This window comes from Emydura macquarii, unplaced genomic scaffold (genome assembly GCF_026122565.2).
Source record: "Emydura macquarii macquarii isolate MOO-44397 ecotype Brisbane River unplaced genomic scaffold, CSIRO-AGI_Emac_v2 contig_2890, whole genome shotgun sequence".
Lineage (NCBI taxonomy): Eukaryota > Metazoa > Chordata > Testudines > Chelidae > Emydura > Emydura macquarii.
Window position 1 is genome coordinate 1,794,370 of NW_027133027.1, and position 27,883 is coordinate 1,822,252.

The 27,883-nt window shown below is 42.6% G+C and overlaps 1 long non-coding RNA gene across 2 annotated transcripts; it reads right to left on the reverse strand.

The window, feature by feature from the left end:
* Positions 1 to 8,212: 8,212 nt before the first annotated feature.
* LOC137166584 (uncharacterized) lies at positions 8,213 to 25,410 on the reverse strand. 2 transcript variants are annotated; one of them, XR_010923740.1, is made up of 4 exons: positions 25,300 to 25,410; positions 16,513 to 16,569; positions 10,628 to 10,726; positions 8,213 to 10,003 (listed from the first exon to the last, which is right to left on the reverse strand). It is a non-coding gene; the product is annotated as an uncharacterized lncRNA (long non-coding RNA). The 2 variants fall into 2 exon arrangements; XR_010923741.1 differs by lacking the exon at positions 25,300 to 25,410 and adding an exon at positions 17,477 to 17,533.
* Between the last annotated feature and the right edge of the window lie 2,473 nt (positions 25,411 to 27,883).

The following is a 27,883-nucleotide window of genomic DNA, read 5'->3' on the forward strand; positions in this document are numbered from 1 at the left end:
TTACCCATCTGGAGGACAAATATGCTTCCCTGCATCTGCAGGCGAAACACCACGGACGTCCCTGGGATCTGAAAAGTGTCTGCAGCACGGCGATCCCAGAGCAATGTAGGACACACACATACGCCCCTTTGGCATGAGAAACGAAGGCTCCAGACATTTGGGTTGGTTTGTTTTCTGCCCCCCGAATTTTCGTGGGAGTATCTTGTCTCACTCCAATTCTTTCCTCCCTCGATGTTCTTTTAAACACCCCTTTTGTCTTCAGGTGCCATGAGAGTAAACTGTTGTTTTACCCCTATTAAGGTTCACATGGAGCTGGCAGATTAGTCTCTATAGTTTATGCAAAAAGGGGGGACAATTGAAAAGACCCATCTTGTGCCAGAGCCATGCGCTGGAGTCAGACGGGCCAGGTTTGTAAAAACGTCATTACCATGACAGCTCAGTTAATTGAATGTGAATGTGCACGCTGAGGATCCAGCCATTATGACACAGCTTCGCTCAGAGATGATAACGGGCGTGGAAGATCACTCTAAAGGCAGATCAATAGGCGAGCTTCATTACCATTTTTGGTGGGGTTGCAACAATCAAGGCCTGTTGTGCTTAATTAGGTGATCTGGAGAAACCGGACAATGCAGGCAGCCTGATATATTCACCGATCGATTGGCAGAGCAGCTCCCAGCCTACCAGGCCACATTTACAAAAAAAAAAAAAAAAAGAGTTTTCAAAGTTCGGTGTCAGATGAAACGGGGCCGAGGTTTCTTATTGCCTCTGGATTTGCTTTCAAGGACAGGTTTCGAAATCATAATTTCAAGTGTGCTAGAAATCTGAGCATTTCAAGGGACTCCAGCACACTGAAATAACCTGCTGGTTAGTAGGTCTACCAGCTTTATGTAAGCACGGGAATGGGTCTCTTAAAAAGCTTTCTGCAATATTCCATTAAACTAATTTCTGAACACTGATCGTAATTAAGTGTATAGTTACAAAAAAAAAAATGGTCAGCACTAGGTTGCTTGAATAACGGAGGGGTGTTTTGTTTTTCACACCCACACCCCCTCTGGCTGTCTTTATAGCTTAAGAACTGTTTTTCTCACCCTTACTTGCTAGTTCCTTTACACATTTTGTTGAATGAAGGGCACCGTTTTATGTATAGTAACATAACACACTGCTTAAGCAAATCTTAAATTACTTTCATTTAAGTGGTCAAAAAGTTAGGTATGAATGTAAGAAAAATAGCAAGATAAACCAAAATGCTATTGGAGTAAAGGTCACTTAATTAAAAAACAATCCTTCTCTTTTGATCACTTGTACCAAATCCGGAAGGTAAAAATGCAATAACCTACCGTGTACAAAGTAAAGTCTATTTTTTCAAAACAACCTGCTGCTGCTGCTGTGAGTAAATAAGTCAGTAAGTGCGACTTAAATACGTTGTTAAAAAGTTAAGAATAAAAAAGAATCAAATTGGCTCCTACATTATAATGCGATGACCTAAACAGACATGTTTTCTGTAATGTAAGAGCGACATGTTTGAATATTACATTTCGTCTTCCATTTTTTTTAAAGAACTCTAAGCCGGGCTATGGCTTTAATAGTAGAAGGCAATAATGCTTTGCAAGAGACTATGGAAGTTTGCTGTAATGCCACCTGTGTGAGTTTCCCTCTGTCTTACCCATTTAAAATATATATATATATATCATCTAATTGAACTATTTCATCTAGTCATCCTAGGGCCCAGGCTAAAAGAGAAGAGTCGTTTGGTGCAGATACGTAGTTTGAAAAGAAATTAAACTCATTATCCGAATAATATTCCCTTCATCAAAGTGAAACACTGCTGCTTGTCCTATCAGACTGTAGCGACCGCAGATATCCTGTGTTACCTAAAAAATCACCAGAAGTGACCATTCTCACATCCCCCAAACTTGTTTCATAAAGTTTGCAGAGCAGCCAACACTTCGGCTCAGTTGTATATAGAGATTCTACTAATGAAACGCTGGAAGAGCGAGATACCATTTAAGAACGCCTGAAAACATCAAGATCTCTCGAAAGAGTTAAGTGCAGAGATTTGATAATTTACAGGTACACGTCCATTCGACAAACCTGGGGGCAAATTCAGTCACCTTAGGGAGCTGAGATCATAAAATAACTAGAGCCTTATACAAGAGGTTTTAAACGCCAATTACTTCCCTTGCATCACTCCCATTTGCCTGGGATTTTCCTTGGAAAAGTCAGGGGCTCGCTGAGATCTCCCACCTGTTGAATTGGCACCCAGGCCTCCCTGTTACAGAACATTCCTCACCAGTCAACAACTAACTGGACCTGGAATGTGTCTCTCCTCTGTGGCAGGGCTCCTAAACTCCCCAAAGGCTGAGCGTCTCACCTCTCTGGGCTAGATCACCATTTCAGTAATCATCCCCCACTCCCTCACAAAATAAAAGGGAGATTGCATTACCTGCCAGTCCCCCATTTTTGCAAGAATTGACATTCTGGCCGCGGGCTCCTTAACACAAAGTCCCTGCTGGTCATGGACTGAGTGATCCGTCCGCTGCTTCCCGACCCGTGATCTCTTTAGGCAAATCCTCCTTTTACCTGCGCAACAGCAGGACTATCTCACCTGGTCATGAAGAGCTGGGTGCTACCTGCCCGCGCCTGCGCATTGGCCGAGGAATTCACTCCGCCAGCTCATGTCAAAAGCTCCCAACCTGTCCCGGTAAATGATGGATTTATAGCAACGGCAATCTCGCCATCACTTCCCGCTTTCCCCCCCCAGAGCCTGCCCGATCTCCAGGGGCCAGCAATCCCCAAGGGAGCTGGCTGGGACTTTGATGGGAGGGAGCTGCTTCTGCAGTTGGCTGGCGGAGCGGAGTTGCACGGGATGGCAAGGAGAGGCACCGGATTCCTTCGGGACTGATTCGAAGCAAAAGAATCAGAGATGGAGTCGGTAACTGGAAAGGTACCCAGGAAGAAATGTTTATCGTGTGCCCGTCTACTTGATCGTGAGTTAACAAGAGGGGACTGGACGCTATTAAAACGCAGCGACAAACCATTGCCACTGAAATGGACAGTCTCAACCCCGACTAGATAAGTGCCTTCACGTGTCCGGATCGGGGACACATCTCTCTCCCCTTAAGTTAAAATGTTAACTACATCTCTCCTTCGTATAGATATGTCGGTAACTTTGCCTCCTCCTTCCTCCCTTCCTCCGCAGTAGGATTTTTAAAGGAAGAGCGCAAGCGTGTTGATCAGTTGACATTTGCATCGCAGAGTATTTTTGTTTCAGCGGGTATACAGTAATGTTGGTGGTTTTTACTTCTCCTAATAATTACGCTAGAGGCTTTAAAAGAAGTTGCAAGGGTTTTTTTTCGCATATGTTGCATCTCAACACAAGTATAAGGTTTGCTACAGATTACTGAAACTGTAAAAATAACAAGCTTTTTGAGACTTTGATTTGATGAAGAGGACCGTCTACAGGTCTTCACGGCTACAGAGGTCACTAGGGATAAACAGAGGATAAATATATTGAGATCGTCTTCCAAGACGTCATTCAAATCTATGTTAAAGGCCATCTAAAGGCGATATTGCGAAAGCAGTTAATAATGACAGGGAATTTACAAATGAATATTTTCAGTCTCTCCTCTCTCTCACTCTCTCTGACATATTCATACTTGAAAGTGATCCAGGATCAAGTCCCACTAGACTAACTCACACGAGTATTGCCACTGAAGTCAAAGGAACTTCTTACTGAGTAAAGACACCAGAATTTGGTCCTATGTGTTAAAAATCGGTGTGGTGTGTGTAATGTTTTAATTCTATAAATGTAAATGGCTTTAGAAAATTAGGCCTCCCGATATATATTTTAAATTAATTTTGAAATTATTTAGTCTTTCAGTTAATTTCTGTGTTTATGCATTTTTAAAGTACCTGAACTAGTTTGTTTTTTACAAAATTGGTTCAAATGCAAGATTCCAATGGAACATTTCTTGGGCTACTTTGTGGTTCCAATTATTTAAACACTTCGGCTTCCAAAAAAGTTTGTTGAATGTTGGATATACCATAGCCAGAAAATAAAATCTGTTTGTATTATTATTAAAAGCCATTAGCATTTTAAACAGGAGAAAAAGTCGGGTCTTTTCACAAGGGTGTGACAGTTAGAGGCCTGTAAAGAGACGGGATGCTCTGAATACATTCAACATACAGTTAATATCAACGGGGAGGCCGGAGGGAAAGGACCGGCTATTCTGAAAAAGACATTACAAGCCCACTATTTCTCAGGGATGGCCTGCCCCCATTTGCTCTATGGTACTTGTAGCATGCGGCGACGCGGTGTAACTACAAGAATTGTTACCCCAGGATATGATTAAATATGTATCTAATTCAGGATTTTAATAATTCTTGGATTTGAGACATTGGGGAGTGCCTGCAACAGATCAGAAAGATGCACCATTTCAGCACTTGCCTTCACTTGGGATAAGAGCTACTCTCCGGTGTAATTGTCTGGGTAGGAAAGGAATAGCGTGGAGATGTGTCGGTGTAGCAATTCTTGCGGGTTCTGAAGAGATTGCTGTTGAGTTCCATTTCTTTTACAAAAGAACACTAAGGTGCTGGTTCTGGGCCTCTCCTCCTCTCGTTAGCCGGAATGCAGCTGAGCATCACTAAGTGTGAAACGCTCTCTGCTAAACTGCCTTGAGAAACCAACCTCTCGGACAGGAATGGGTTCTGTCTACTCCCCTCCCTCTTTGGAAATTGTCTAAAATGTAGCAAGGTTTGACTTTGGCCTAAAGGAGGTTTCAGAGATATCACAGCGTCAGCGCTTTCAAAACTGCCGCAGGGTGCTCCTGTCCTGCCCGGGAAATTTGAGAAGGAGCCAATCGGGCCCAGATATCTGTAAATAAACAATGGCCTATTATGTATTGATCTGTATCACGCTAAAGTATACGGGCCCCAACAGAGATCAGGGCAGCGTTGCATGTCGCTGTATAAAACATAGTAAGATATAGTCCCTGATGAAGAAAGCGAATAATGTAAATAGAGAAAACAGGCAAAGGGTGGGAGAGGAAACTGAGGCACAGCCTTAATCCTAGGCCATGATTTCAGACCCAGTTTTGCCCTATCCTCGCTTTGTAGTTCTGCCCTAGCTCCATCTTCAGTCCCAAAACCCAGCCCGCCGAGCCTCTCCCCCATCCTTTCACAAAGCCCTCTCAGACAAAACTTCTTTGGGAAAGCTAATCTGGCTCCAGCGCTATGTCAGATCCAGGGGTATATTCATCCCCAGATCCTGCTGTAAACCCAACTCCTGCTCCAGCCCTAGCACCGTCTTCGACTCTCGCCCCCCGTCCCAGTTCCCAGCCCAGTTTTAAACCTCTTCCTGCTCCAGACCTCACCTCAACTACGGAAGAGACCTGTTGCTGCCGGGCGGAGGAGGAGCTGTGAGTGAGGATCAATGAGCCATGAAATGTACGACTCACACTATTAGGAGGACAGCAAAAATTAATGACAACCCCCCAGTTCTACTAGTGCGAAACTGCTCACACAAATTAAATGGAAACGGGGGGAGGCAGTGGTTGCTAGAAAATAGTGGCAGTGGGTCAGCTGAGCAGTATCTTCTTTCCCAAGGGCACATTGGATTCCAGACTGCACTCTCCTTCAAAGCCAGCCCTTCAAGTTATTGTTTTATGCCTCTCCAATTAAAGGATATTTGTTCCTCCAGTTGCCGAGACATGTTAGCAGAGAGTTTTGTTCCGACTTTATCCGCTCCTCCAAACAATTCGGACTGTCTTTAGTTGGCGTTTAACAGAGATGTTGCCAGCAAAGTTAAGGTTTTGTCCCGTTGGGATCTTTCAGGGCTGGGGGAAAACACCCCCCAGTTATACTCAGGCACACCTCCATAGCCCCAGCCATTACCCTAGTGCATTCATTACTCCCCACGAGTGCGCCCCAGCGTCATTCACGCAACATCCATCGAATGCACCGCATCTGTGTGTATTTACTGCACCCCAGCGACCCAGATTCCACCCTCATTCACTTCTGTCTACACGCTCCCGGCTTTCCATAGACGCTGCTGGTGTGCCCCACATCGACACCTATTTACTACTCTTCACCAGTAGCCCCCCTGCTTTACACATCCAGTTCTCTAGTGCTCCCCTGCTTTATGTATCCTCTTCTCCCATCGAAAGCACCCTAGGTTCACAGTCATTGCTCTCCAATACACCCCAGCTAGGCACATCCCTCCTACCCAACGCCGACTGAAGCACTTGCTGGGGGAGATGCCTTGGAAACGTGCCTTGAGCCCGGCGGAGCAAATACACTTAAAGTGCAGTAGGTTGGACCAAGGGTGAGCGCCGACGTGCAGTCACAGCTAGAAGATGCGGACAGTACTCCGTGTATCCAAGACACAAATAATCATTAGGGTCACATACACCGATAAATATTTGTGTAGGGACAGTCGGAGGGCGTTTCAGCGGTATCCACATTCAGCACCTTGCAACATGTTTCTGCTACCTGTTTTCTTAGCCGGTGCCAGGGAAATGCCACATGCAAGGGAGAAACGGTATGAAATGCATTTTTGCAGAATTCCCAGGACTTGGGTTCCCCGCAGTCGTCCCTCCCCCTCCCCGCAAACAAATGTCGTGCTCTCTCTTATAGCGCAGTGTGCACATGGTGCATGGCTCCTCTCAGCCCTGGGTTTTCCTTCTGTTGACAAAGCAATCCCGTCATCAAAAGAGACAAAATCACCACTTATCTCACCCTGTCATAGGCTAATCTGCCCTGGAGGAGAACACTGCAAATGGACGAGGGGAAAAAAACAACAACAAAAATAATCTAACCCTACTTTCATTCTTAATAAGCAGCATTTAATGACTGCTGTCGGTGTAAAAGGGGCAGGTCCCGAAGATGCCAGTTGTCAGCTGGCCGAGAAGAACAGGGAGTGAGGCGCTTCCACCAGTTAAAAAGGACACCTTTGTTATTTCACTTTTCGGAGTGGTCTTTGGCTGGGGCACTCCGCAGTAGTTCCCTCCCTTTGCGTTCAGCGAAAGAAAGAGCAGTCTGTCTTGGAGACAGGTTTCCCATGTAAAGGTCCCTGTAGAACAGAGACGGTTATGTCTGGGCCACTTTTCTCTTTCTGTCCCCCGTGCGGTAGTTTTCAACAAGGTTGTGGTTTTGCAGGTAATTCACTTCGAGATGAGAAACAGACAGGGTCATTGCTCAGCTGGTTTCATTTGATTTATTTCGCTAGAAACGCCAACATTATCTGTGCCTGTGTCCAAACGTATCTAGGAGATGGAGCGCTAATCACAACAACTAATGAGCTATATAAAGGGGATTTTATACATGCCCTGAGCTGAACAGAAAATGACTCCCCGCTTCTTGTATTTTAAAGTGACTTCTCTGCCTGGAAGTGATCGGCACCTATTTCTGGTGGGAGCTCGAGGGGATGCAGGACATCCTCTCTCGTGTGTGCAGTCCTGATTGTAGACTGGATCCTGCGCCTTTGACTTGAATAGGAGCAGGATCGCTTGCCTTGTGTGAGTTTAGAAATAGTTGTTAGGAGTTCACCGGGCACCTCCGATTCAGGAATGGAGAGATAGATAGAGCTGCCGGGTTTCACGCTGATTGTGAAATAAAAATGATTTAGTTGGGGTTGATCATGCTTTGAGCAGGGGGTTGGATTCACTGGATGACTTCCTGAGGTTCCTTCCAACCCTCATATTCTAGGATTCTCAAAACAAAATGATATTTGCATCGGGGAAAACACCAGGCACTTTCATAATATTTTGCTGGGCGTGTGTTTAAACAAGTCCAGCGGGCTTCCCGCCCAGCGCCCCAACTTTCCTTCCCTGTGCAGGTATTGTACGTAGGTAAAAGGAGTACTTCACCAGTCATTCCCTGTGTTTGGAGAAGAGTATCACAGACGGCTAGTAAATGAATATTTCAATAGCCACGGGCACATTTTCAACTGCACGCAATAAATGAATGGCAGATCAGGACATTTTTATGCTGGGCGACGAGTGGGTGAAATCTTTCTTTGTCTGTGCGGAGTGACTAATTCGCGTGCGTTGAAAAGTTGGAGGAGTTCTTTGACTCCCGGTTACATGACAAACTCTCCGCGCAGCGCCCCGTAACCGCAGCTGGAGTGGCGGCTCCCTGGACCGGCGCTCCAAAATTGCAGGCACCGCACCGCTGTTTGCAGAACTTGTCCTCTCTCACCCGAGCTAAACTCAGAGGCAAATCGAGCCCCCCGCCCCTGCTCATCGTTTAATTATTCTTTATCTTTAATGGAGGCCCTTGGGGAGATTGTCTCATCGTTTCTAAAGCCGTCCGTGGCTGATTTAAAGGAGATACATGCAGAACTAGCACTTGTACTCCTAGACTGTCATCGACAAGGGGAGAGATTGCCTTTCAAAAAGACATTGGCACGCGTTTAAAGACGTCCAGGAGCCACACTCAAAGCGAGACAAAAGAAAGGAATATTAACTCTAGCCGAAATGTTTGCAGCACTTTTTCGAGCTGTATTGGGCTGGAAAGGATCTATTCTTTCCACGTGAACCTTCACAACTGTACGGACTTTTTGGGTGCACCGTTCCAGTATAAAGCTTGCCGGGGTCTGCATTAAAGAGGGGAATCAGGGACTTGTACACAAAACAAGACGATCACCCTGGTAGCTGTGTTTCAGACGGAATTAAATGAACTACATTTTAGAATACACACGGAAGGGCTCTAGAGCTGAGTGTACAAATAATACCTGAAAACGCCCGGAGGTATATTTCGCCTTCTAAACTCAGATTATTTGTTACATTGCATAATCTACAGCCATTTTAATGCTGCTTCGTGTTCTGCATAAATAAAGATGAGGCGAGGGGTCTCGCCCTAAGGATTTCCTAGGTGAACCTTAAGTGTCAGTAGAGTGGGGCTCTGATTACAAAAGAGGTAAACATACCCAGAATTACAGCGTAAAATAAAACATCTTCAGAGTTTCCCTCAATATATTGCCAAGGCGCAGGCTCCTCGGCACCAAGATCTCAGGCAAAAGAGAGAATGAAAGACAAGGAAAGAAAAGAAGACGAAAGTTTTCCTAAACGTTTGTTGCCAACCAGATGTTTGGCCACCTCTGCTAAACCGAGTTTGCGAGCTGGGTTCCAGAGAGGCGGAGGCTCTTTGACTATTTATTTATGATTGTTATTATTTTAGAGAGGGGCTTTTTTTGGCTGGAACCTGAGTTTCTGGGAGGAGCTGCCCGAATATTTTTTTTCCCCGTGAGAGTTTAGTTAGTTTCCTGCACTAGCAGCTAGAGTCTGATAAGAAGTGCGAGCCCTGTAAACTTTCCCCAAATCATTCTCTTTACACATGTGACTTGCTCGGCCCCCGGTGACTTTAAAACGTCCTCATTGTGCTCCTGGGGAGAAAAACACCTTGTGCAACAGGTCCATTCCTTCAGTGAAGGATACAAGTTCAGTGGCAGAGCCACAGCCCAGGCAAAGAAACGACAGCCTGGTGAACCACAAGCGATCTCATGTCCTTTCAGCCCTATCGATTGCTGCTCTGCTTTGTAACATAACACCCCAACCTGGTTGCTATCATGTCATCAAACTAAAGGCTAGATCCTGCTGATGTCCCCGCCAAAATGCGTTTCTTCAAGGGACCAGGATGGGCCCGTGATCGCTCTACTGCACGCCAGTGAAACACTCGAACGCCAGGGAAGTGTGAGGTCTGGCACTGAAAGAAGCAAGCAATCAAATAAACGGGCGTCACGAATGGCTCGGGCCAGTTGCTGCACACGTGTCTCGCTGCCGCGTTGCCGTTGCCCGGCGCACAGGGTTGATGTAGAGTAGGAAGACGTGGCTGATGCTGTGACTCCTTACTCAGGCATCGCTGCATTACGATGGGTACAAACCACTTCAGCGCTGCAACTTGCAACTTTAAAGGCAGTGGGTGCAGATGCTGCCACGTGCTAAATGTTTGCACCTGACAGGATTGGGCCAAGGGGAACAAGGCGATTCGGGCATTAATCCATCATCTGAAGAGGAAGGGGGAAAAGATCAGTCCAGCAGCAGAGACCTGTTACCTAACATCCGGCCGGGCTCCTCCACCTTGCCTGCAGTTTTCACTTCTCTTACCTTTGCATTGCATGGAACAAAACAGGTGCATTAAACTCCCAAACCTTTCATAAAGTGTCTGCTCTCTGTCTCTTAATTCCTGTGTTCACAGAGCAGATTGGCTGGACTGATTTGCCTTAAAACCAACCCAAATGCAGTTTTGATCATCCTGTCCTATACCAGGTTATACAGCAATGTGCTTTCTGGTGCACTTCTGTGCACACAGCTGAAAAATCACTTCAGTCTAAAACAATAATTTCTAAGCAATTAGTCTATATGGTGGTTTGTGCCCTTAAGTGTGTGCATAAACAATTGAACTAGCCAAGATGGTTAAAACCAGGGTGCACACATCTGGGTGCAAAAGCAATATGTATACTTCTGATTCTCTGCATCTGCCTGTGTAATCACGATTCAAAAGGTACCAAAACCCCAGGATAGAAGGTGCATTATGTCACAAATTGCTAGTTACTCCGTATTCCATCAGATACAACTCCTTAAAAGCAGGTCCCTAGTGTCTTTTCTCATTACATGTTATATTTGCTTACCTCAGAAAGAATTTTTAAAATAACTGCCAACTCAGCCTAGGACCCAATAATCAAAGTGTGTTCTATCTGCCTCAGTCTTCATCCTCAATCATGAATAGTCTGCAATTGGAATAAAGTGACATTTTTGCTGATAATGCACAAGGTGGAGTAGAATCCAGTAGTTCTATAGGTCCTGCCATCCAAAGAGTATCAACTTATTTTTTTTCAGTCAAGTCAGATCTCATTCAAAGACAAGGGAGCAGATATGAGGGTAAGAATCTTAAATGTGACATGTTGAATCCAGGTATCATATACTTGCTATTAGAATATATAAATAAATCATGCTATAGAGGGACTGATCTTACTCCTCTTCTTTAGGTAAAACTCCCATCAACTTCCGAAATCCATTCAAGGCCAGATCTAAAGCCCATTAAAGTCAATGGAAGTGCTCAAAGCCCGCAAAGTTAAGCATGTATTTCTCTGTAGATATGTGTCTATAATGGGAGTTTTGCCTGAGAAAAGAGTTCAGGATTGAGCCCTTAAAGAGTTGCACAAAGGACAAAAAACACCTAGGGGATACCTACTTTAAATATGGAATTGCACATTCAATGTATCCTGCACTTCTATGGAGTAAAATTTGAGATAATTACTTCGTACATTGTAACCCATAATAGGTTAGAATATGTCTGTATAGTCTAAGAAAGGTGTCCTTAGAACATTTATTTAAATATGTGGATGTGTGATAAAGGCTACAAGCTCTAGAGCTGGAATGAGACTCAGTTAAATACATTTTGAATGTTTAAATATGTACACACACACACACACACACACAGCTATCTCCTTCCCTGAGTTTTTTCTTTTCTATTTACATTTTACCATTAAAGAAGGAAAATAAATGAAAGCCATTGAAATACAGGTCCAATTCCTGCTTCTACCCAGGAGAACTCAAAAACTCCAGTTGACTTCAGTGGGAGCAGGATCAAGCCTCCTCTCAGATCCTCCATGTTGCAATATTATTTGGAATTTTATAGTGATTTTCATTTGAGTATCTCCTAGCACTTAGCATGCTGTAATTAGCTTTAAAAACATTAAGAGGTGGGTTATTATTAGTATATCTAATTTACAGATGGGTAAACAGAGATAAAGATGAGCTAAGGGATTTGCCCAAGGTCACTCAACTGGTTGGTGGCAGAGCAGGAGATGTAAACCAGGCATTGTCCCTCCCTGATTCCTGAGTTAACCATTAGACCACACGCCCTTCCTCCAACTGGCTCTGATCATGTATTCCATTGTCAGAAGTCAAAGGGAGCTGCAGGTGCTCAGAACCACTTTCATTTAGGAGCCTAACTTTGCATTTTGGGTGCCCAAGTTTGTACTGTAACTATTCACTCAGGATAGAGTGAGTTAAAGGAGTTTCATTCTTTAATGCATTTGTCTACAAGGCATACATTTTTATAAGTGAAAAATAATTACAAAAAGCCATATTACTGGAAAATGACTTTTGAAGGCTCTGATGTCCAGAACAATATTAATCCACATAAAAATCTAAGAGATGTTTTTAACAAGAAATTTACCAGGCTTACTCTAGAAGCTTGAATGCAGCTACAATTCATTTAGCTTTTAACATTATGTTTACCCATTGTCCTAACACACACATGCATCCCATGACATTTAATGGTACTAAAAGCAATCTTGTACAGGTGACTTGTCACTGGTGTGTGTGTGTAGAGTGCGGGGGTGGGAAAGCTGCATTTGCTTTGAGAAAAATAAAAACAAGGAACAGGATGCAACATTGAACAGGATGCTTTTCCTGTTGGTGGTCTATCTTGTGAGACTAGTTTGTTTGACTACCTTTTGTTTACATGTCATTTTACACTAGCATATCAAAGGCAACCAGGACCTGATTCACTGAACTTTTCCAGTGTGAAATCTCTGTGTGCCAAGAACTGGGTCCTGTATTGGGCTAGATCCTTCAGGACAGTGTGGCTACTGTGCCAATGCTCTCCCAGCATAATCTTGCACTAATGGCACTTTGACCAGCCCAGGGAGCATCAACACATTGTAGGGGTAATCTGTTAGGGTTGAAAAGTTGATGTAGTTGCTCTTATGCCAGCTTCTTCCCTCTATAGCAGGGAGAAAGGGATGTGGTTGGACGACAGGGGTCACTATGACTGGGATGAGTCTGCATTACACTGATCCTGGGCATTTGTAGTCTTTTTTGTCCATTAAATATAAACTAGATCTATTCCAGACTACTCTAACACAGCACACAGGGACCGACTGTGGGCCTTCATAGAGCATCATCAGCATATTCAACCCCATTAGCTTCAATGGGAGGGGCAGTCACTCACCACCTCTGAAAAAAACAGGTCAAGAATTTCCAAGGAGTTAATGTGATAACAAAGCCTTGGCTCCTTTCCTAAGTCAGATCTTCAGCTGCAAAGGTTGGCTGGCAATTGTTACAGCCTCAAATCTAACAGTTAATAATAGCAAAGAGTATTTTGGTGTTGTTTTGTTTTGTCTGTTTTAAGTCCAGTACTGAGGGTTCTGGTACAAGCGGTACATAGAAAGTGTAGTGGAAACAGACTTTACAGGAAAATAGTGGAAGGGGTTACACATAAATATTAAGAAGTTCTAAGAAAGGAAAAGGCAACCATATGAAAATAAAAAAGAGAGGAACAAACAACTGTGTTGAAAGCCTGTTCTTGTGGGTGTTTGCATCAGAAGGATAAAATGATGCATCATGATTACTATTAAATAGATAATGGATCTAACAATAATCATCCATTTTTCTTCATCTGGGAACTCATTCTGGTACAGAGTTAGAAACACCTTGCAGCCACATTTCCTATTTACAAGGCAGGTTTCAATGATAGCTTAGCCCCAGCACTTTTGGAAACAGAAAAAGGCACTGTGACTAAGATCAGCTCAGTTAACATTACCCACTCCAGTTTGCAGTACATTTAATATGCCATTATTCATGGTATTAGAAAACTTCCGAGAAAGTAGCCGCGTCTAAAATTAAACTCTGAATTCCTTTTTGTAAGCCTTTGGCTCCCCCGTGTGTCTGCTTTTGTTTAATTCGGGAAGAGTTGGAACTTGTCAGGGTGTTCCCCCCCTTTCCCTCCCAACCTGGCAACAGGAACATTGTAGTTAGCGCTGAAAATATTCACTGTAAACTCTTAAGGAGGCTCTGGAGAATATTACCGAGGCAGTGATTTTCAATGGTTAGGACAAAGTTAGCTCAATACAATTTTCCTTTAGCTTCATCTATATGGTCTTAACTAGACTAGCCAGTGCTGTCAGCTCTTGTGACTCTACCTCAAGTCTTGTGATATTTGCTATCTTTCTTAGAGCCCAAGCTCTTGGAGTCATATGATAATGTGAGAATCTCAGCTTTAATTTAAAAAAAGTCTAGTCTTCACAATGGTCTTCACAATTTGAAATGAAGAACATGCATCCTAATGGGTCAAAAACCGGAAAGCAAATGAAAAGAACCCAAATACTTTTTAAAATCTCATTTTGAGGGAGGAGAAAATGGAGAGGCTTTGACCATACAGGCAGAGACTGAAATACTTGGTTCTGCCATGATTTTTGGATTGGCAATCCTGTACTTCAATGGAATGTTTGACTATATCAGATCTGTAGTATCAGGTCCAATATGTTCCAAAACATGGTGGGAGGGAGGGCAGGGGGAGTAGAGGAATGTCTGCCAAAACTGTGGGAAAACCCTAACCGGGGTCTGTAAGTATTATCTAGGAGGTAGATTTCATTATTTATACCAATTTTATAGATATAGAGGTAAAGTGAGTAGCTTCAGGCCACACTGAGTTAGTGGAAGAGCTTCAGAGAGAAAGAAACAAAACAACAGAAGCCCAGTTTTTCTGCCTTGAGTTACAAAATACAACACCTAAAGTCAATGGGAGCTGCAGACTTGGGTCTCTGAAGTCCATGTTCCAATCCTGTGCTCTAGCATATATGTTGATTTAAAAACATGTAGGAAACACATTGGATCTATGTAGCCGTTTTAGGCTGCGTTGAAAACACACACCGTGAGACAGGTGTCATGTGAGTAATGCAGTATACAATCTATGGCAGGCAAGCACTTGTCTCAACAATCAGCTTCCCCTCAAGAAGCTGAAGTGGGCCATATTGTGTCAGATATGCTAATAGTCACACTCTCCCTTCTATCAGACAGCCGCAGCGCTTGAAAACACACTCCAGTCTTCTAATTTTTTTTTTTTCCAATACATGCCTTTGATGGTTGGTGTGCTCATTTGATTTTCCACCAATGTAGTGATCACTGCATCACTTCATTCATTCTCACATGGCAGCTTCACTCACCTTGGGTAATTTGGTCGGTAGCTCTTGAAAACAAAGATGTACTCTACCCTTCAGTAATGTGGAGCCTTATAATAAGCTTCTTATCAATCTGATTAAGCACTGAAAATAATTTTTCTAGATGAGCTTAATGCTGACCATGATGTTCCATAAAATGACCAAAGTGCCTTTAGTTTCTGAGATCACTTAACAGGTGCTGACAAATAGATCATGCAGATTTCTCTCCAGAGAGACAGTTAATGTACATCACACTGATAATGAGCTTCCTTAGCAGATTTATAAACAGCAGTAAGTGGGGCACAGCACTTGACATTTTCTGTTTAACCCTTTTCTTCATTTCTTTCCTTTGGCAGGAACAAAGAGACAGCAACTTTCGTGTAATTGCTGTGAGCCAAGAACCAAAACTTTTTCAGTGTCCAGCAAAAAGATGGAAAAATACAAAAATATTCAAGCCCTCCAATAGTTGGGACACGTAACTTGATCTGAAGAATAGCCTGAACTGCCACAGTATTCATTAATCAAACCCCCTCATATGGCAGATCTTCAGCCTGTTGGTATCTCTCTACTTATCTAGGTCTTACATATATATATGTGTGTGTGTGTGTGTGTGTATGTGCGCGCGCGTGCGCTCACATGCACATCTGTACATTGGATAGAAGGAAGGCCTCTGGCTGCTGAGGATTCTGAATCATATATGTGATATGGCCGGGACACAATAGTCATGTGTCATCTCATAAAACATTACACATGAATATATACATTTCTCAGCTGCTTGAAGAAACTTGGACCTCAGTCTTGGGCTGCCCTGTGCTCCCTAATTGTACAAGTCTCCTGGGAAAAACCACACAGTTTGGGGGAGGAGTGTATGAAAGAGTATAAAGACAGACAGAGGGCCTGGTTCCAAAGCCAATAGAAGGCAATAGAAATATTCCCAACAAAGAGGATTTACAGAATAAATGTAGATGAAATATTTTCATAGATTTCAAAGCTGGAGGGGACCACTGTGAGCATCTAGTCTGTCCTCCTGCACAGCACAGGCCATCAGTCTTCCCTCAGGACTTCTTCCATCAAGCTCAGACACTTTTGGTTGAGTTAGTGCGCATCTTTTAGAAAGACACCTCGTGCTGATTTAAGGACTTCAAGGGATGGGGCAACGGAGCACATCCCTACATACGGTTGCTCCAGTGGGATCTCACTATTAAAAAACTGCACCTTTTTCCATTTAAATTTGTGTACCTTTAACTTCCAGCATTTGGATCATGCTATATTTTTATCTGCTAGATTAAAGAACGCTGTAATCTATCTTCCCCTTGGATATCTATTTACTTATAGATTATGATGAATAAGTCAATTCTTAACCTTAATTTAGATACATTAAATAGGTTTTTACTCTCTGTACCCCCCCTCCCTCACACACACACACACAGAAATCACCCCTGAAAGAAAAGTCTGCCCTGGGACTTGGAACCCAATTTCTGGACAGGATGATCCCAGACCTTTCATTGTGGTAACACAACCTAAGAGATGACCACATTAACCTTGAGCAGTGAAGTATCATCGCTTACCTTTATTTTGTGGCCTTCCTTTCACCGTCTTTTCTCAGAGAAGGAATTTGTTCTCCTCTGAAGAAGGAAAATATTAGTTTAATAAATTGGTGTTCCACAGAGTAGGCACAGCTAGGTTCAAAAATCAACTACATAATCAAGACAGATTGGTTTCTGACATAGAAAACTTTCAGGTAAAAACAGGTGTGTACTCATCACATACAACTTAGTATGTTATCTAAATAATGGATCTGTTCTACTTTCTATGACACACAGAGCACAACAAAATTTGTAAGGCCAAATTGCAGCACTCTTAAGCTCCAAGTGGATGTGTAAGCAGACAACATGCTGGTACCACAATATTTACACAACATACTGCAGATTCAGTTTAATAATCTAAAGTAATAACTAAAGTTTGCTGGCACATATTGGCCACTTATATTTTAAACTAAATTAGCTTAACATTTTAATGGTCCCACCCCCTGAGTTACAGCATAGGGAGGCTGCACTGCAGGTTGAAAGGAAATTGTATAGTGTGTGGATACCACTTAAGGGCAGCATTATTAATATCATGATTGAGAGTTGGACCAGGGCCAATATCAATACAATACATTCTTTTAGCTCTAAGGTATACAATGTATCACGTAAGAAGTATAAGTCACTGACATGGAGGATCAGACCATTACGACAATTACATTTGTGCATAAGTACACAAGGGTTAAAGTCATCACAATGCAGGTCTTTAGTCCAATTTAGGTGGCGCCTAGAGCCTTGCTTTTCTCATCATCCTCAGGGTTGCATGTTCCACTCCACCTGTACGTGCAGAAGGAAGTCTGAGCCCATGACTCCCGCAGAGAATGGTTTCCACAATGCCTGCCTGGGCATTGAGAAAAGTGTGAGAGCACAGCCTGAGATGCCCCATTCCATGAGTGTTGCCAAGTGTGAAATTGTAATAAATACAGGAAACACAATGCAAAAGACTCACCAGAGCCACAAGAGATTCCTGGCCCATTCTTGGCTCTAGACTGGTGCAGACCTGTCTGACTGTAATGGGAAATATTACCTCTCTTTAATGGATGACTACATACAGATTATTGAAACGGAGCAGTTGCAAAACAAATTGAGTCACAAGGTATTAACACATTGTAAACGGCAGTTTGATCTCCCTGGGAGTCCAGATGAGCTAACAGATAATAGCCCATGATTCACAAATGACTCATTTCAGCACTTCTCTTCCATGCATCAGTTCAAGCACATCATGCCAAGCTTTTAGTATGGACATTCAAATGGGCAAGCAGAGAAGTCCTGGAACCCCATAATGCCATGCTTGCAATGTCATAACTGCAATTTACATATAAAATTAGTCAATTTCACAACAACTGTCACAAATGTTTTACTGTATATTTGCCACTTCTTTATTTAATCATTTTTTATGCCACTTGTCCCAGGGCCAAATATTTGCATCTCAGTATTTCACTCCCCAAAACAGATGGGGACTCAGAAATATTACTGCATATGTTATTTACGGAATTCAAATTTCCTGTATTTCCAGTGCCAATGAAGTTTAAACAAACATTGATCTATTGTAAAAATCTCAGCGTAATGCCTTTAGAATTAGAAAAATTACAGCAATTTCCATACTTATGATTAGTTCCCCTATGTTGAATTCCTTTAGGAATACAATCGGTATACATTACTTTTTTCTTGGTCTAAAAAATTGTTTTGTTGCTATTACAGAAAATATTGTGATAAATTAATCAACACTGCCATCTATTGGTAAATATTTTGAATTACAGAACTTCAGACATTCTCAGTTTATGAATACCTATTTATTTATCTAGTCGGTGGCATTTTATAGTATTTGTACCAATGACTCAGTTTTCTAACAGTTTGCCATTTAGCTGGATAATTTGGAAAACACATTGAAGGTCTAATGTGATAAAATTGAGGTGTGTTTATTTAATGCTACACATTCCACCTTTATGAGAGATAATTAAGTGCAAATAGTATTTCTGTGAGCTATGCCAAATGGCCGGCTTCACCCTAGTGGGTCTCACGCTTTTGCCTCTCGTAGTGGGCCAGGGCATCATCAGCTACCCCCACTTCCCGGGGAGGCGGGGGTAGGGACCCAGGCCCACCTGCTCCTCAGGGTCCCAGCCCAGGGGCCCTATGAATAGCAGCTTTGTGCTGCTGACACTGTATACACAGCTGCAGTCTTTCCCCTGGGCTAATTTCCCCCCTCCATCCTTCTGGCACCTCCGGTCTTGCTCCCTTGCCACCTGGGGCTAGGCTGCCTTACCCTGGCCCCTGTGCCTAGGGCAGTAACTCAGTCCTTCCAGGGTCAGGCTTCCCCTTCCTGGGCCCAGTACCTTTCTTGGCACTCCTTTCTACTCCTTCACACTACTCCTCCTCCTCCGCCTTCGCCTTCTTCACACAGCGCAGCACTCCTACTCCTCCCAGCTCCTGCCCTGTCTGTCTGGAGCAGAGGGTTTTTATCAAGCACCTGGCTGGGCCTAATTGGCCTCAGCTGCTCCTAATTGCCCCCTAATGACTTCTGGCTAGTCTGTCGGAAACAGAGCCCTGAGCATCCTGGGCCTTCCAGACCTCCCTTCGAGCACTCTCCTACTGCCCTCTGCCCTCGCTATATCACACAGCATATTCTAAAACTTGTTTTTATTTGGAATATTTTCTCCCTACAGGTACAAACTCACATCACCTTTGAAGCCACACCTGTGGTTTATCAGTTATAGAACTGGGCAAATATTGCAAACAGGTTTCTTCAAATATCCATTCAAATGCACCTATCAGGTATTTGCTTTCCATGGAACTTCTGCTGGCTAGAATATTCACTGAAACCATGAAATGAAGCAACAGTTGCATAGAATTATTGGAAAGTGAATTTCAAATGTATAATTGTGCATATTTGCACTGGAAAACTGGTTTGATGATTTTTGTTCATCCAATTAAGGAAGAGAACCAGATCACTGGCCCATTTTCCATGCCTTCTCTTGAACTCTTGCTCCTTCCCCTCTTCCTTTACCCCACAATCTCCTCTCCTCCGATCCATGCCCCCAATCACTGACTCAGGCTAGCACCTATAGGATCATAGTATGACATAACCAACAGTTTGGTGTATATTTTGAAACACCTAATTTTAAACATTACTCTGTATAGACATGAAAACAGGACTTTGAGTGTCAGATGGGTCATAGCTGCAAATGACAGCTAAGAGGGAAAACATTAAGAAATATTTTAATCACACATATACTCTGCACAGAGCATTTTCTGCACCATTGCCCAGTGTGCAGGGAGATAGAACAGGTCTGTCTTTGGCCTGGTGCAGAGAAAACAGTAAAATGGCAAACAAAGGATGACGTGTTTCAGTCTGAGAAAAGCTAAATTGTCCTTCTTTGCAGCTAAATAGCTCTTTTTCCCAGTTTCTTCTTCTGCATGTGGTTGGGCTGGCCAATATAAGTTATTCCTCTTCCACTCAAGCTTCACCCCCAGGTTTCCACAGCCTCCATTTTATATCTCTGCTCTAATGAGCTCCTAATTAATCTGTTTCCTTCACACGTCTGTGTGCAATATACACAGTGCCCCATGGATTCTGCAGTTCCACACTGCAGAATTTGCTGGAGAATTCACCCTTTGCTGCAGAACTGTGCTCCAAAATCTCAGCTTTCACTTTGTTGAAGTTACACTTTTAGCCTACATGGTTGCAGAGATAACCTTGAAAATGTGAACAGAGTGTAAACTGATAAGTCTGTAAAAGGCTTGAAACGATGATTCAGATGTGAGCTGTCCCAGTCACTGTGCTCAGGGCCCCATGGATTTAGTGACTGTGTGGCAGCGGAATTAGGCATTTTTCCAAGATACCACAAAATTCAGTATTTTTACTGCAGAATTCATTATTTTGTTACTGCAGGTGGTAACCTGGAATTTTGTTCCCTCTCTCCCTGACCTGCTGGGATCTGCTTGAAGCTGCCTTTGCTTGTCACTTTCCCCCACCCTAGGGAGTTAATTGGATTATAGTGTATGCTTCCTTCATTGTTCTATAGAACTATGCTGGAATGGGGATGAGGCAGCCAGAGCTCGAGTCCACTTTGCAGCCAAGGGGTGGCTGAGCCAGAGGAGGGGATGAGCCAGAAGTGCAGGCAGGACAAGTAGGCTGCCTAGAGAACAGAGAAGCAACTGAGGCCTGGAGAGCAGAGGAGATGAACTACTGAAGCTCTCCCTAAACTTCCCCTTTCCCTGACATGCCTGTGGCAGGGGAAGTGGACTCTGAGCTGGACTGCCCAAACAATTGGAAAACTGCTGTGGACCATGCAGGTGGGCCATCCAGAGAACACAGTGAAAACAATCCATCCTCAAAAATAACCGTTGGGGAAAATAATCATTGCCAAATTGTGCATCAACGAGTATTTCCAACTATAAGCCATAGCTGGGTTTGGGTCTGGGAGGAATGGAAATGAAGGGCATTTCATGGAGATACAATCAATTAATGCTGCTGAAGAATTTAGAATTTCTGACTGTAGAATTTAGGAGTGCTGGACTTAGAATTTGGTCCCATTGTGTCACGGTACCCAGCTCCCTGGATATGTCTACCTTACCACAGGTCATTTGCCTAATGAAATCTTTGTAATTCTCTCACTAACCCTCCCCTTTGCCCTGTGCCTCCCCACCACCCCAAATCTCTAAAGGCACTTCTTCTCTGCAAATCCAAGAACCAAAACATATATTAGGGGAATCCAAAGCCAACCCATTTTGGGGATGTGATGAGCCAAAACATTCCTTTAAAAGGCATAATGACAAGAACACTGTTAAACACAATGGGCTCAGATTCAGTGGTGCACTCTAGCTATTTTGGGCCATTTGGGCCATGAAAAGCTTATGGCTAGATTGCATAAATGGAATCTGATGGTGAATCTGCCCCCATAACTTATAACACATTTTTTTAAAAATCTTTTCTGAGTTTTCTCCAACTTTCCAAGAAAAAAGTTTATACTGGGATGACAGGATGTATGAGAAATTTCAAGAGTGTTGTTTTCTTTTGGGGGATGTTGTGTGAAAGGTGGGGTTGAAAACTGACGGTGAATTGGATCCCCATTGCTTGACTAGAAAATACAAGGCTCAGCAGAACAAGTAGAACGCTTTTTAACAGATGTGAAGTTGCTGGCTGCTGTATTAACTGAGAAGGATGAAGCGATTTGAGATAGGACAGTGTTTGGAACAAGTTTGCCAAAAGCCCACGAAAGGCTGACCAATCAAGGAGCTGCTCTCGAGTTCCATAAAGCAGAAGACAGAACAGAATACATGACATGGCACAACCAGGCACAGCCAGAAGGATACATGGGAAAGAAATGAACAGCCAGAGTACAGCACAGACTGAGTTTATGTGGAAGCAGTTACTCATGGAATGTTAGTAGCAGCAGTGGTTCCTGTCACAGTCCAAGCATCCCCAGAGGGTCCCACTGGGAGAAACATCACCAGATTATGTTTAAACTGGGCATTAGTGCAACCTGGCTGTTTCCTCTCTTCCCATATTCTGCAGAAATGCCAATGCTCTTGGTTCATCCACTGGAACAGTGGATGTGGAGTTGCAAGAATGGGCTCCCAAGTGGTTAAAAGCTTCCTAAAGAGAGGATCTTGATATAATAATAAAATGATAATAATAATATAAAAGCTTTCTAAAGAGAGGATCCTGATATTATAATAAAATAATAATAATAATAATATAAAAGCTTTCTAAAGAGAGGATCCTGATATTATAATCTTGATATTATAATAGTGTGTGATTGGGAAATGATCTGGCAAATGCAGTCACCCTGGAATGTAATATCCCCTCAGAATACCACAGTAAAAACTTTTTGATCACAATGAGAAAGCTTGAGGTTTAAGGATGAAATATTGTATAGGAGATGGGAAAAGCAAACAAGTGATGAGTACAGGTATCAGCTGGTTGTATCAGATATATTGAAAAAGGAGGTTCTTAGTTCATGTCATGATTTTAATGCAGCTAGACCTATGGACTACTTTACAGAATGGCTCGTAGGCCATCCAAGAAGGAACCAAGAGGCTGTGACAGCAGCAGAGGTTCTAGTGAATGAATTCTTTACCAGATTTGGGGTGTGTTACTCACAGATCAAGGCAGAAACTTTGAAACCAAAGTGTTTCAGGTGGATTGTGAGATTCTAGGGGTCCACAAAACCCAAGTTACCCCTGCGCACTCACAATCTGATGGGATGGTGGAAAAGTACAATAGGACCCTGGAAGTTCATCTGGCTACCTTCATAGAACAGCAAAGGGACTTCGATCAGCATATCCTGTTTCTCTTCATGGCTTATAGAACAGCAGTCAAATGGGAGTACAAAGTGTACCCCAGTTCTCCCCATCTTTGGGCATGAGCTAAGTACTCCAACAAACCTCTTGTATGGAAAATAATTAAGATGTCTTGTTGATGAGTAATATTTAAGGAGAGGATTATCATAAAGTAGTACCGAATAAATAGCAGTTATGTGTAAGAGACCCACCACTCGTGTACTGGAAGAAACCCTATCAGGCGTGGCAGGGTGAGTCAGATAGTTTGCCATCCTTAATAAGGTCTCCAAAACTTTTGTAATAAGCTCCCCAAACTTTGGACTCTTCTGGATTGCACCATGGATGGAGGATCAAGAAAAACTTTGTGGGGTTACCTTGGTCACTGCCCCTCCTGTCGGTGTACTCCAGCTGTTAACAGCTGAAGAGGAAGGAAGCACCACAAACACTTTCCAGCAGGGGTAATACCTATAGAATATTTATTTAAATTAGGAAGCAACTAAGGGAGGGATGCCTTCCTAACAGAGAACTCCTCGTACAGTCATTGAACAAGGTCAGGTTCTAATTCAGGTAGTTGCCCTGATGGCCCCAGAGATACTCGTTGATACCTTTGTGCAGGACTACATTGAAACCTATGGTGGAGGGTCAGCAAAAATGCTGAACAATCAAACCTTCATAAATCACCCAGCTCCATGGAGCTTAAGGTATTTCATTTTTGAGAAAGAAAAATGAAAGAGAAAACCTCAGGAGATAAAGGGAATATCAATGGATTATGTATATATTGTATGTAACACTTTAGAGAGAAAATTGAGAAGGAAAATAGAACAATTGGAGTAGGTACTACAAGACTTATCACAGGAAAAAGAAGCTGCCCAAACATGTGAGGCACCTGTTCCTTTGAAAAAAGAGGAAAAGGAAATCCCCAATATAACTGTAAAGGAGGAAAAAGAAACAATTTCTAAACTGGAATCTTCAGGATTGAATAGTCATGCTTTTCCGATAGCAGTAGTAACAAATGTAAAAACACTAAATGCCCTTGCAAAGATGATGACGCCAATGAAAAAAGGAGATCCAGTTGCAGCTCTTATAGCACATTTAGAAACAGTAGTAAAATTATTTCAGTTAAATGAAGAGGACTTAGTTAGGATTTTACAGTTAACTGTAGACAGAGCTTTGTGGAATACATTGCCACCAGAATTTTGAGAAGAGGAAAGATCATTTAAAGACACTGTACATCTGTTAGAACAGAATATACACCCAGGACAGGCAGGGATCACCCTGGTAGCTAACATGAGACAGAGAGAGAGGGGATTCCTCATATGAGTTTCATAAGAGATTGTGTGCAACTTGGAAATCTAATGAAATGCTGGAAAGGAAATGGACCCTCATCATATTGATTTGTTAGTTAATAATTCTTTACCAAAAATCTGAAGGAAGGCTATGATGCATGTACACCCCAGAAGTACCCTTCCAGAAGTTTTGAACTTATTGTCTAAAGCTTATAGTTATATTCAAACTCAACAGAGAGCTTCCAAGAAAACTCATCCTCCCATGACAACTGTTCAAGGATCCTCATGTAAAGTAGTTAAAGTAGAAGGCCCACAGAGTATGGCACAAGGCCAACAAGCTAACTCAAGACTGTTAAGTCATAATAGAAATCGATCAGATCCAAGGGGGGGCCATACGATGACATCCCCAGATCTAAAATCCATGATATAAAAATCACAGGAACCCAAATGAAGGCGCACATGTCACTTCACACTCTTCACAAACTACAGTCAGGAGGCAACTCATACCTGACATTAATTGTTATCACCCCACCCAAGAAGCCCAACCTATGAATCCCCTCATCCTAAACTGGCCATGATTATTAAAGAGCTTCTCCAGATACGTGCTAGAGTCTCAGAAGCGTGACATGCAGGAAATGCATCAGCAAATGAACGCCATAATTTTGAATTGCCAGCACCTGTGTTGAGCACTTGAGATCCCAGCAACCTGGATCACTTAATGATCTCTGTGAGCACAACTGCACTTGCAACTGTAGTTTCTAAAAAGAGGCATGGAAAATTTAGGCCAATAGCCTATGTCTCTAGAACTGGAACTCAAATATTCCACTTGTGAAAAATATTTCTTGGTCGCCAGCTGGATTACTAAGCATTTTGAATTGGTTTAAACCCAATAGCTTTACATTCCACACATGCCCCTCTCCAGTTCTTACTTTTTAATTGAGTCAAGGAAGGACAGGTGTCTAATGCTCGACTGGCGCACTGGACTTTGTTGTTGCAGGGTAAGAATATAATAGTGACCCCAGTATGTATCCTCTCTCCATTGCCTGGAGCCCTGTTGTATTCTGGGAACCTCACACCCAGATGTTGATCAAGAGAAAAATCTTGACCCAGTTTTTCACATTAATATTTCTCAAAATAAAAACCATAAAAATATATTGCTTTTTCATAGATGAGTCAAACTACTATGATCAGGAGAAACCAATACCTTCTTGTTGTTAGTGATCCACTCTTTAAATGGGTGGAATCAGTTCCCCTTAAGGCAAGTGCTGCTTTAGCCACAACAAAAATCTTGGTGGAGCAAGTCTTCTCTCATTGGAAACTCCCCTGTAGGGTAGAGTCAGAGAGAGGAATTCATTTTGCTGGGCAAGTGTCCAAAGGTGTTTACAGTTGTTGGGAGTGCAACAAAAATTGCATATTCCATATGGGCCTGTAAAGGTGCCCCTCCGGGAGTTGTGAGGGGAGCGTGGCCTAGTGGTCACATTGTAGTGTGTGGCCGGCAGGGAGGTTGGGGGAAGGGCATTCTTAATGTCCAGCTCTCACCAGTGGGGAAGAGGGTGGGAAGATATCCTCCCTTCCACTGGTTGTCCCAGGGTTGGGTCCTCCCTTCTGGCAGGGGGGGGCTCTTCTCTGGGGGCAGTGGTGTCAGACTCAGGGCCTGCTTCAGCTCCACAGGAGCTGTGGGCTACAGGTCTGTTTCCTTCCAGCTCTGCTGCCCAAATGAGCCCCTCCTCTCTCTTTTAAGTGCTCCACCTGATGGAGCATTTGCTGCAGGTGTGTGGGGGAAATGTTGGCTGGGCCCAGAATGAGCCCTTAACCTCTGGTTTCCCAGTGTGGGGTTTGTACACCCTATCACAAGGCCTCATTTATCAGGGATGATAGAACGAACAAATCACACCATCAAACTAATTCTGCGGAAACTGGTAAATGCCAATGGATGCAATTGAGATACTCAGGGCAACTCCAGTGACCTCCACAGATCATACACCCTCTGAGGTGATGATGGGGTAAACCATGTGAACGCTAGAGCATCTTTTGTGGCATACCAGTGGCACACAGCTAGAGGTTGTTAAACTGAACACCTATCTGCAAGCATTACAAAAACATCTGAATCAGTTTCACTTGCAGGTAGCTGTTAAATTGGGAAAATCTAAATTGAAGGCAAAAGCCTATTTTGATAAAGGCCAAAGAGACAATGCTTGGGAAATGGGAGATCAGGTGATGCTCCTATCATATACTGTCCCAGAACACAGTATATATAACCCATGAGCTGGGACGCACTATATTATGAACAGACTCAGTTCCTCTGTACACACACACACACACACACACACATGTAAATAAAGCGATTAGCATGATAGATGTAAAGTTGTACCGGAAAAAAAATATTTCTCCACAGACAGAGGAACCAGAGACATTGACCACAAAAGAGGAAGTAAAGGATCGGAGAGAACCAGCCCAGTAGCAGGGAAAGAAAAAATATGCATGTCTTAACAACATTAATGCCGTGTTATTGCCTTAATACTGCACTTTAAACAGAACAACAACAGACTGTTCCCATACAACAAGAACAGTCAAGGCAAATCAGAATGTTATGTTGGGACTAGACTCAGACGTGCCAATTGAGACTCAGGATGCAATTATAACAGTGATCTGGGCACAAGAACAAATAAAACCAGATTAACCAGCATAAGGATAATTTATAAATAAGACTTGGGATAAAACATTGTTTTGCACGTAGACCAATAGCACAACTTTGAAGGTACAAAATTATATGTCAGGTTTGTATAAATTGGAATTACATCTAGTATCGAAGGATAAGCAAAAGTTTGTATTGTGAAAAGATTTTCCATTGGGGGTCCAAAGGCATGGAGGAAGAAATTTTTACATTATTTGCCAAAAAAATGTAGTCAATCAAATACTTCTTCCAACCACTCATAACAAGTTTGATCAAAAGGTGAAAAGAGTAATAGGTGAGAAACTTGTTTGTAAATATAACATAAAAGAAAATGAGCGAACACCTTTTGTGGATTGGGGGAAAAAAATCTCCCTTAACTAAGGAATCTGGGGGGGTGGGTGCAGGTAATAAAACATATATTACATGCAAAGGTAAATTTTCACCAATAAGTGATGGAATTCCATATGGATTATGGAAAAAACAAAACCAAATGTCAGAGTTCAGTAAAAAAATGGAGCAGTGATCATATATAATCTAACCAATGCAAATGAAGGAGAATATGAATCTTGTATTGAAATCAAGTCTTTGGCTAATGTAAAAGTTATTTAATATTTTAAAGCAAAGGTGCAGGCAACAGTAGTGGAAAAGACCATGATTCATAGAATTCTGTGGGATGTCCATTTCTACAGGAATGCCCTGCTAATAATCTCACAGCTATGTCTATACCAGGAGTATTAATTAATGAAGTACACTGTCTTCATATCCCTGTTTTGTTAAATCTATCTAATTGGCAAATGAGTAAATTCAGCTATTGTAAGGATACTAAGAGTGCATCTTTTCTGTACTCCTCTTGATAAGGTTATTGCTTATCAATAACGAGTACAGATTATTATCAATTGAGGTATCAAGATAGAAACCAGCCTTTATGTTTCCAGAAGAAAATATTAATCACCGTCTTCTCCAATTTAATCATTTCCCATGTGTAACTGTATCAAAACGCCTTACTGAAATCCAAGTAGACTATATATGTCAGCATATTCTTATCTTTTACAAACATGGGTTTTCCAGGGCTTTTTATTCAAAGTTTAGCACCAGGTTGTAAATCATTAAAAAA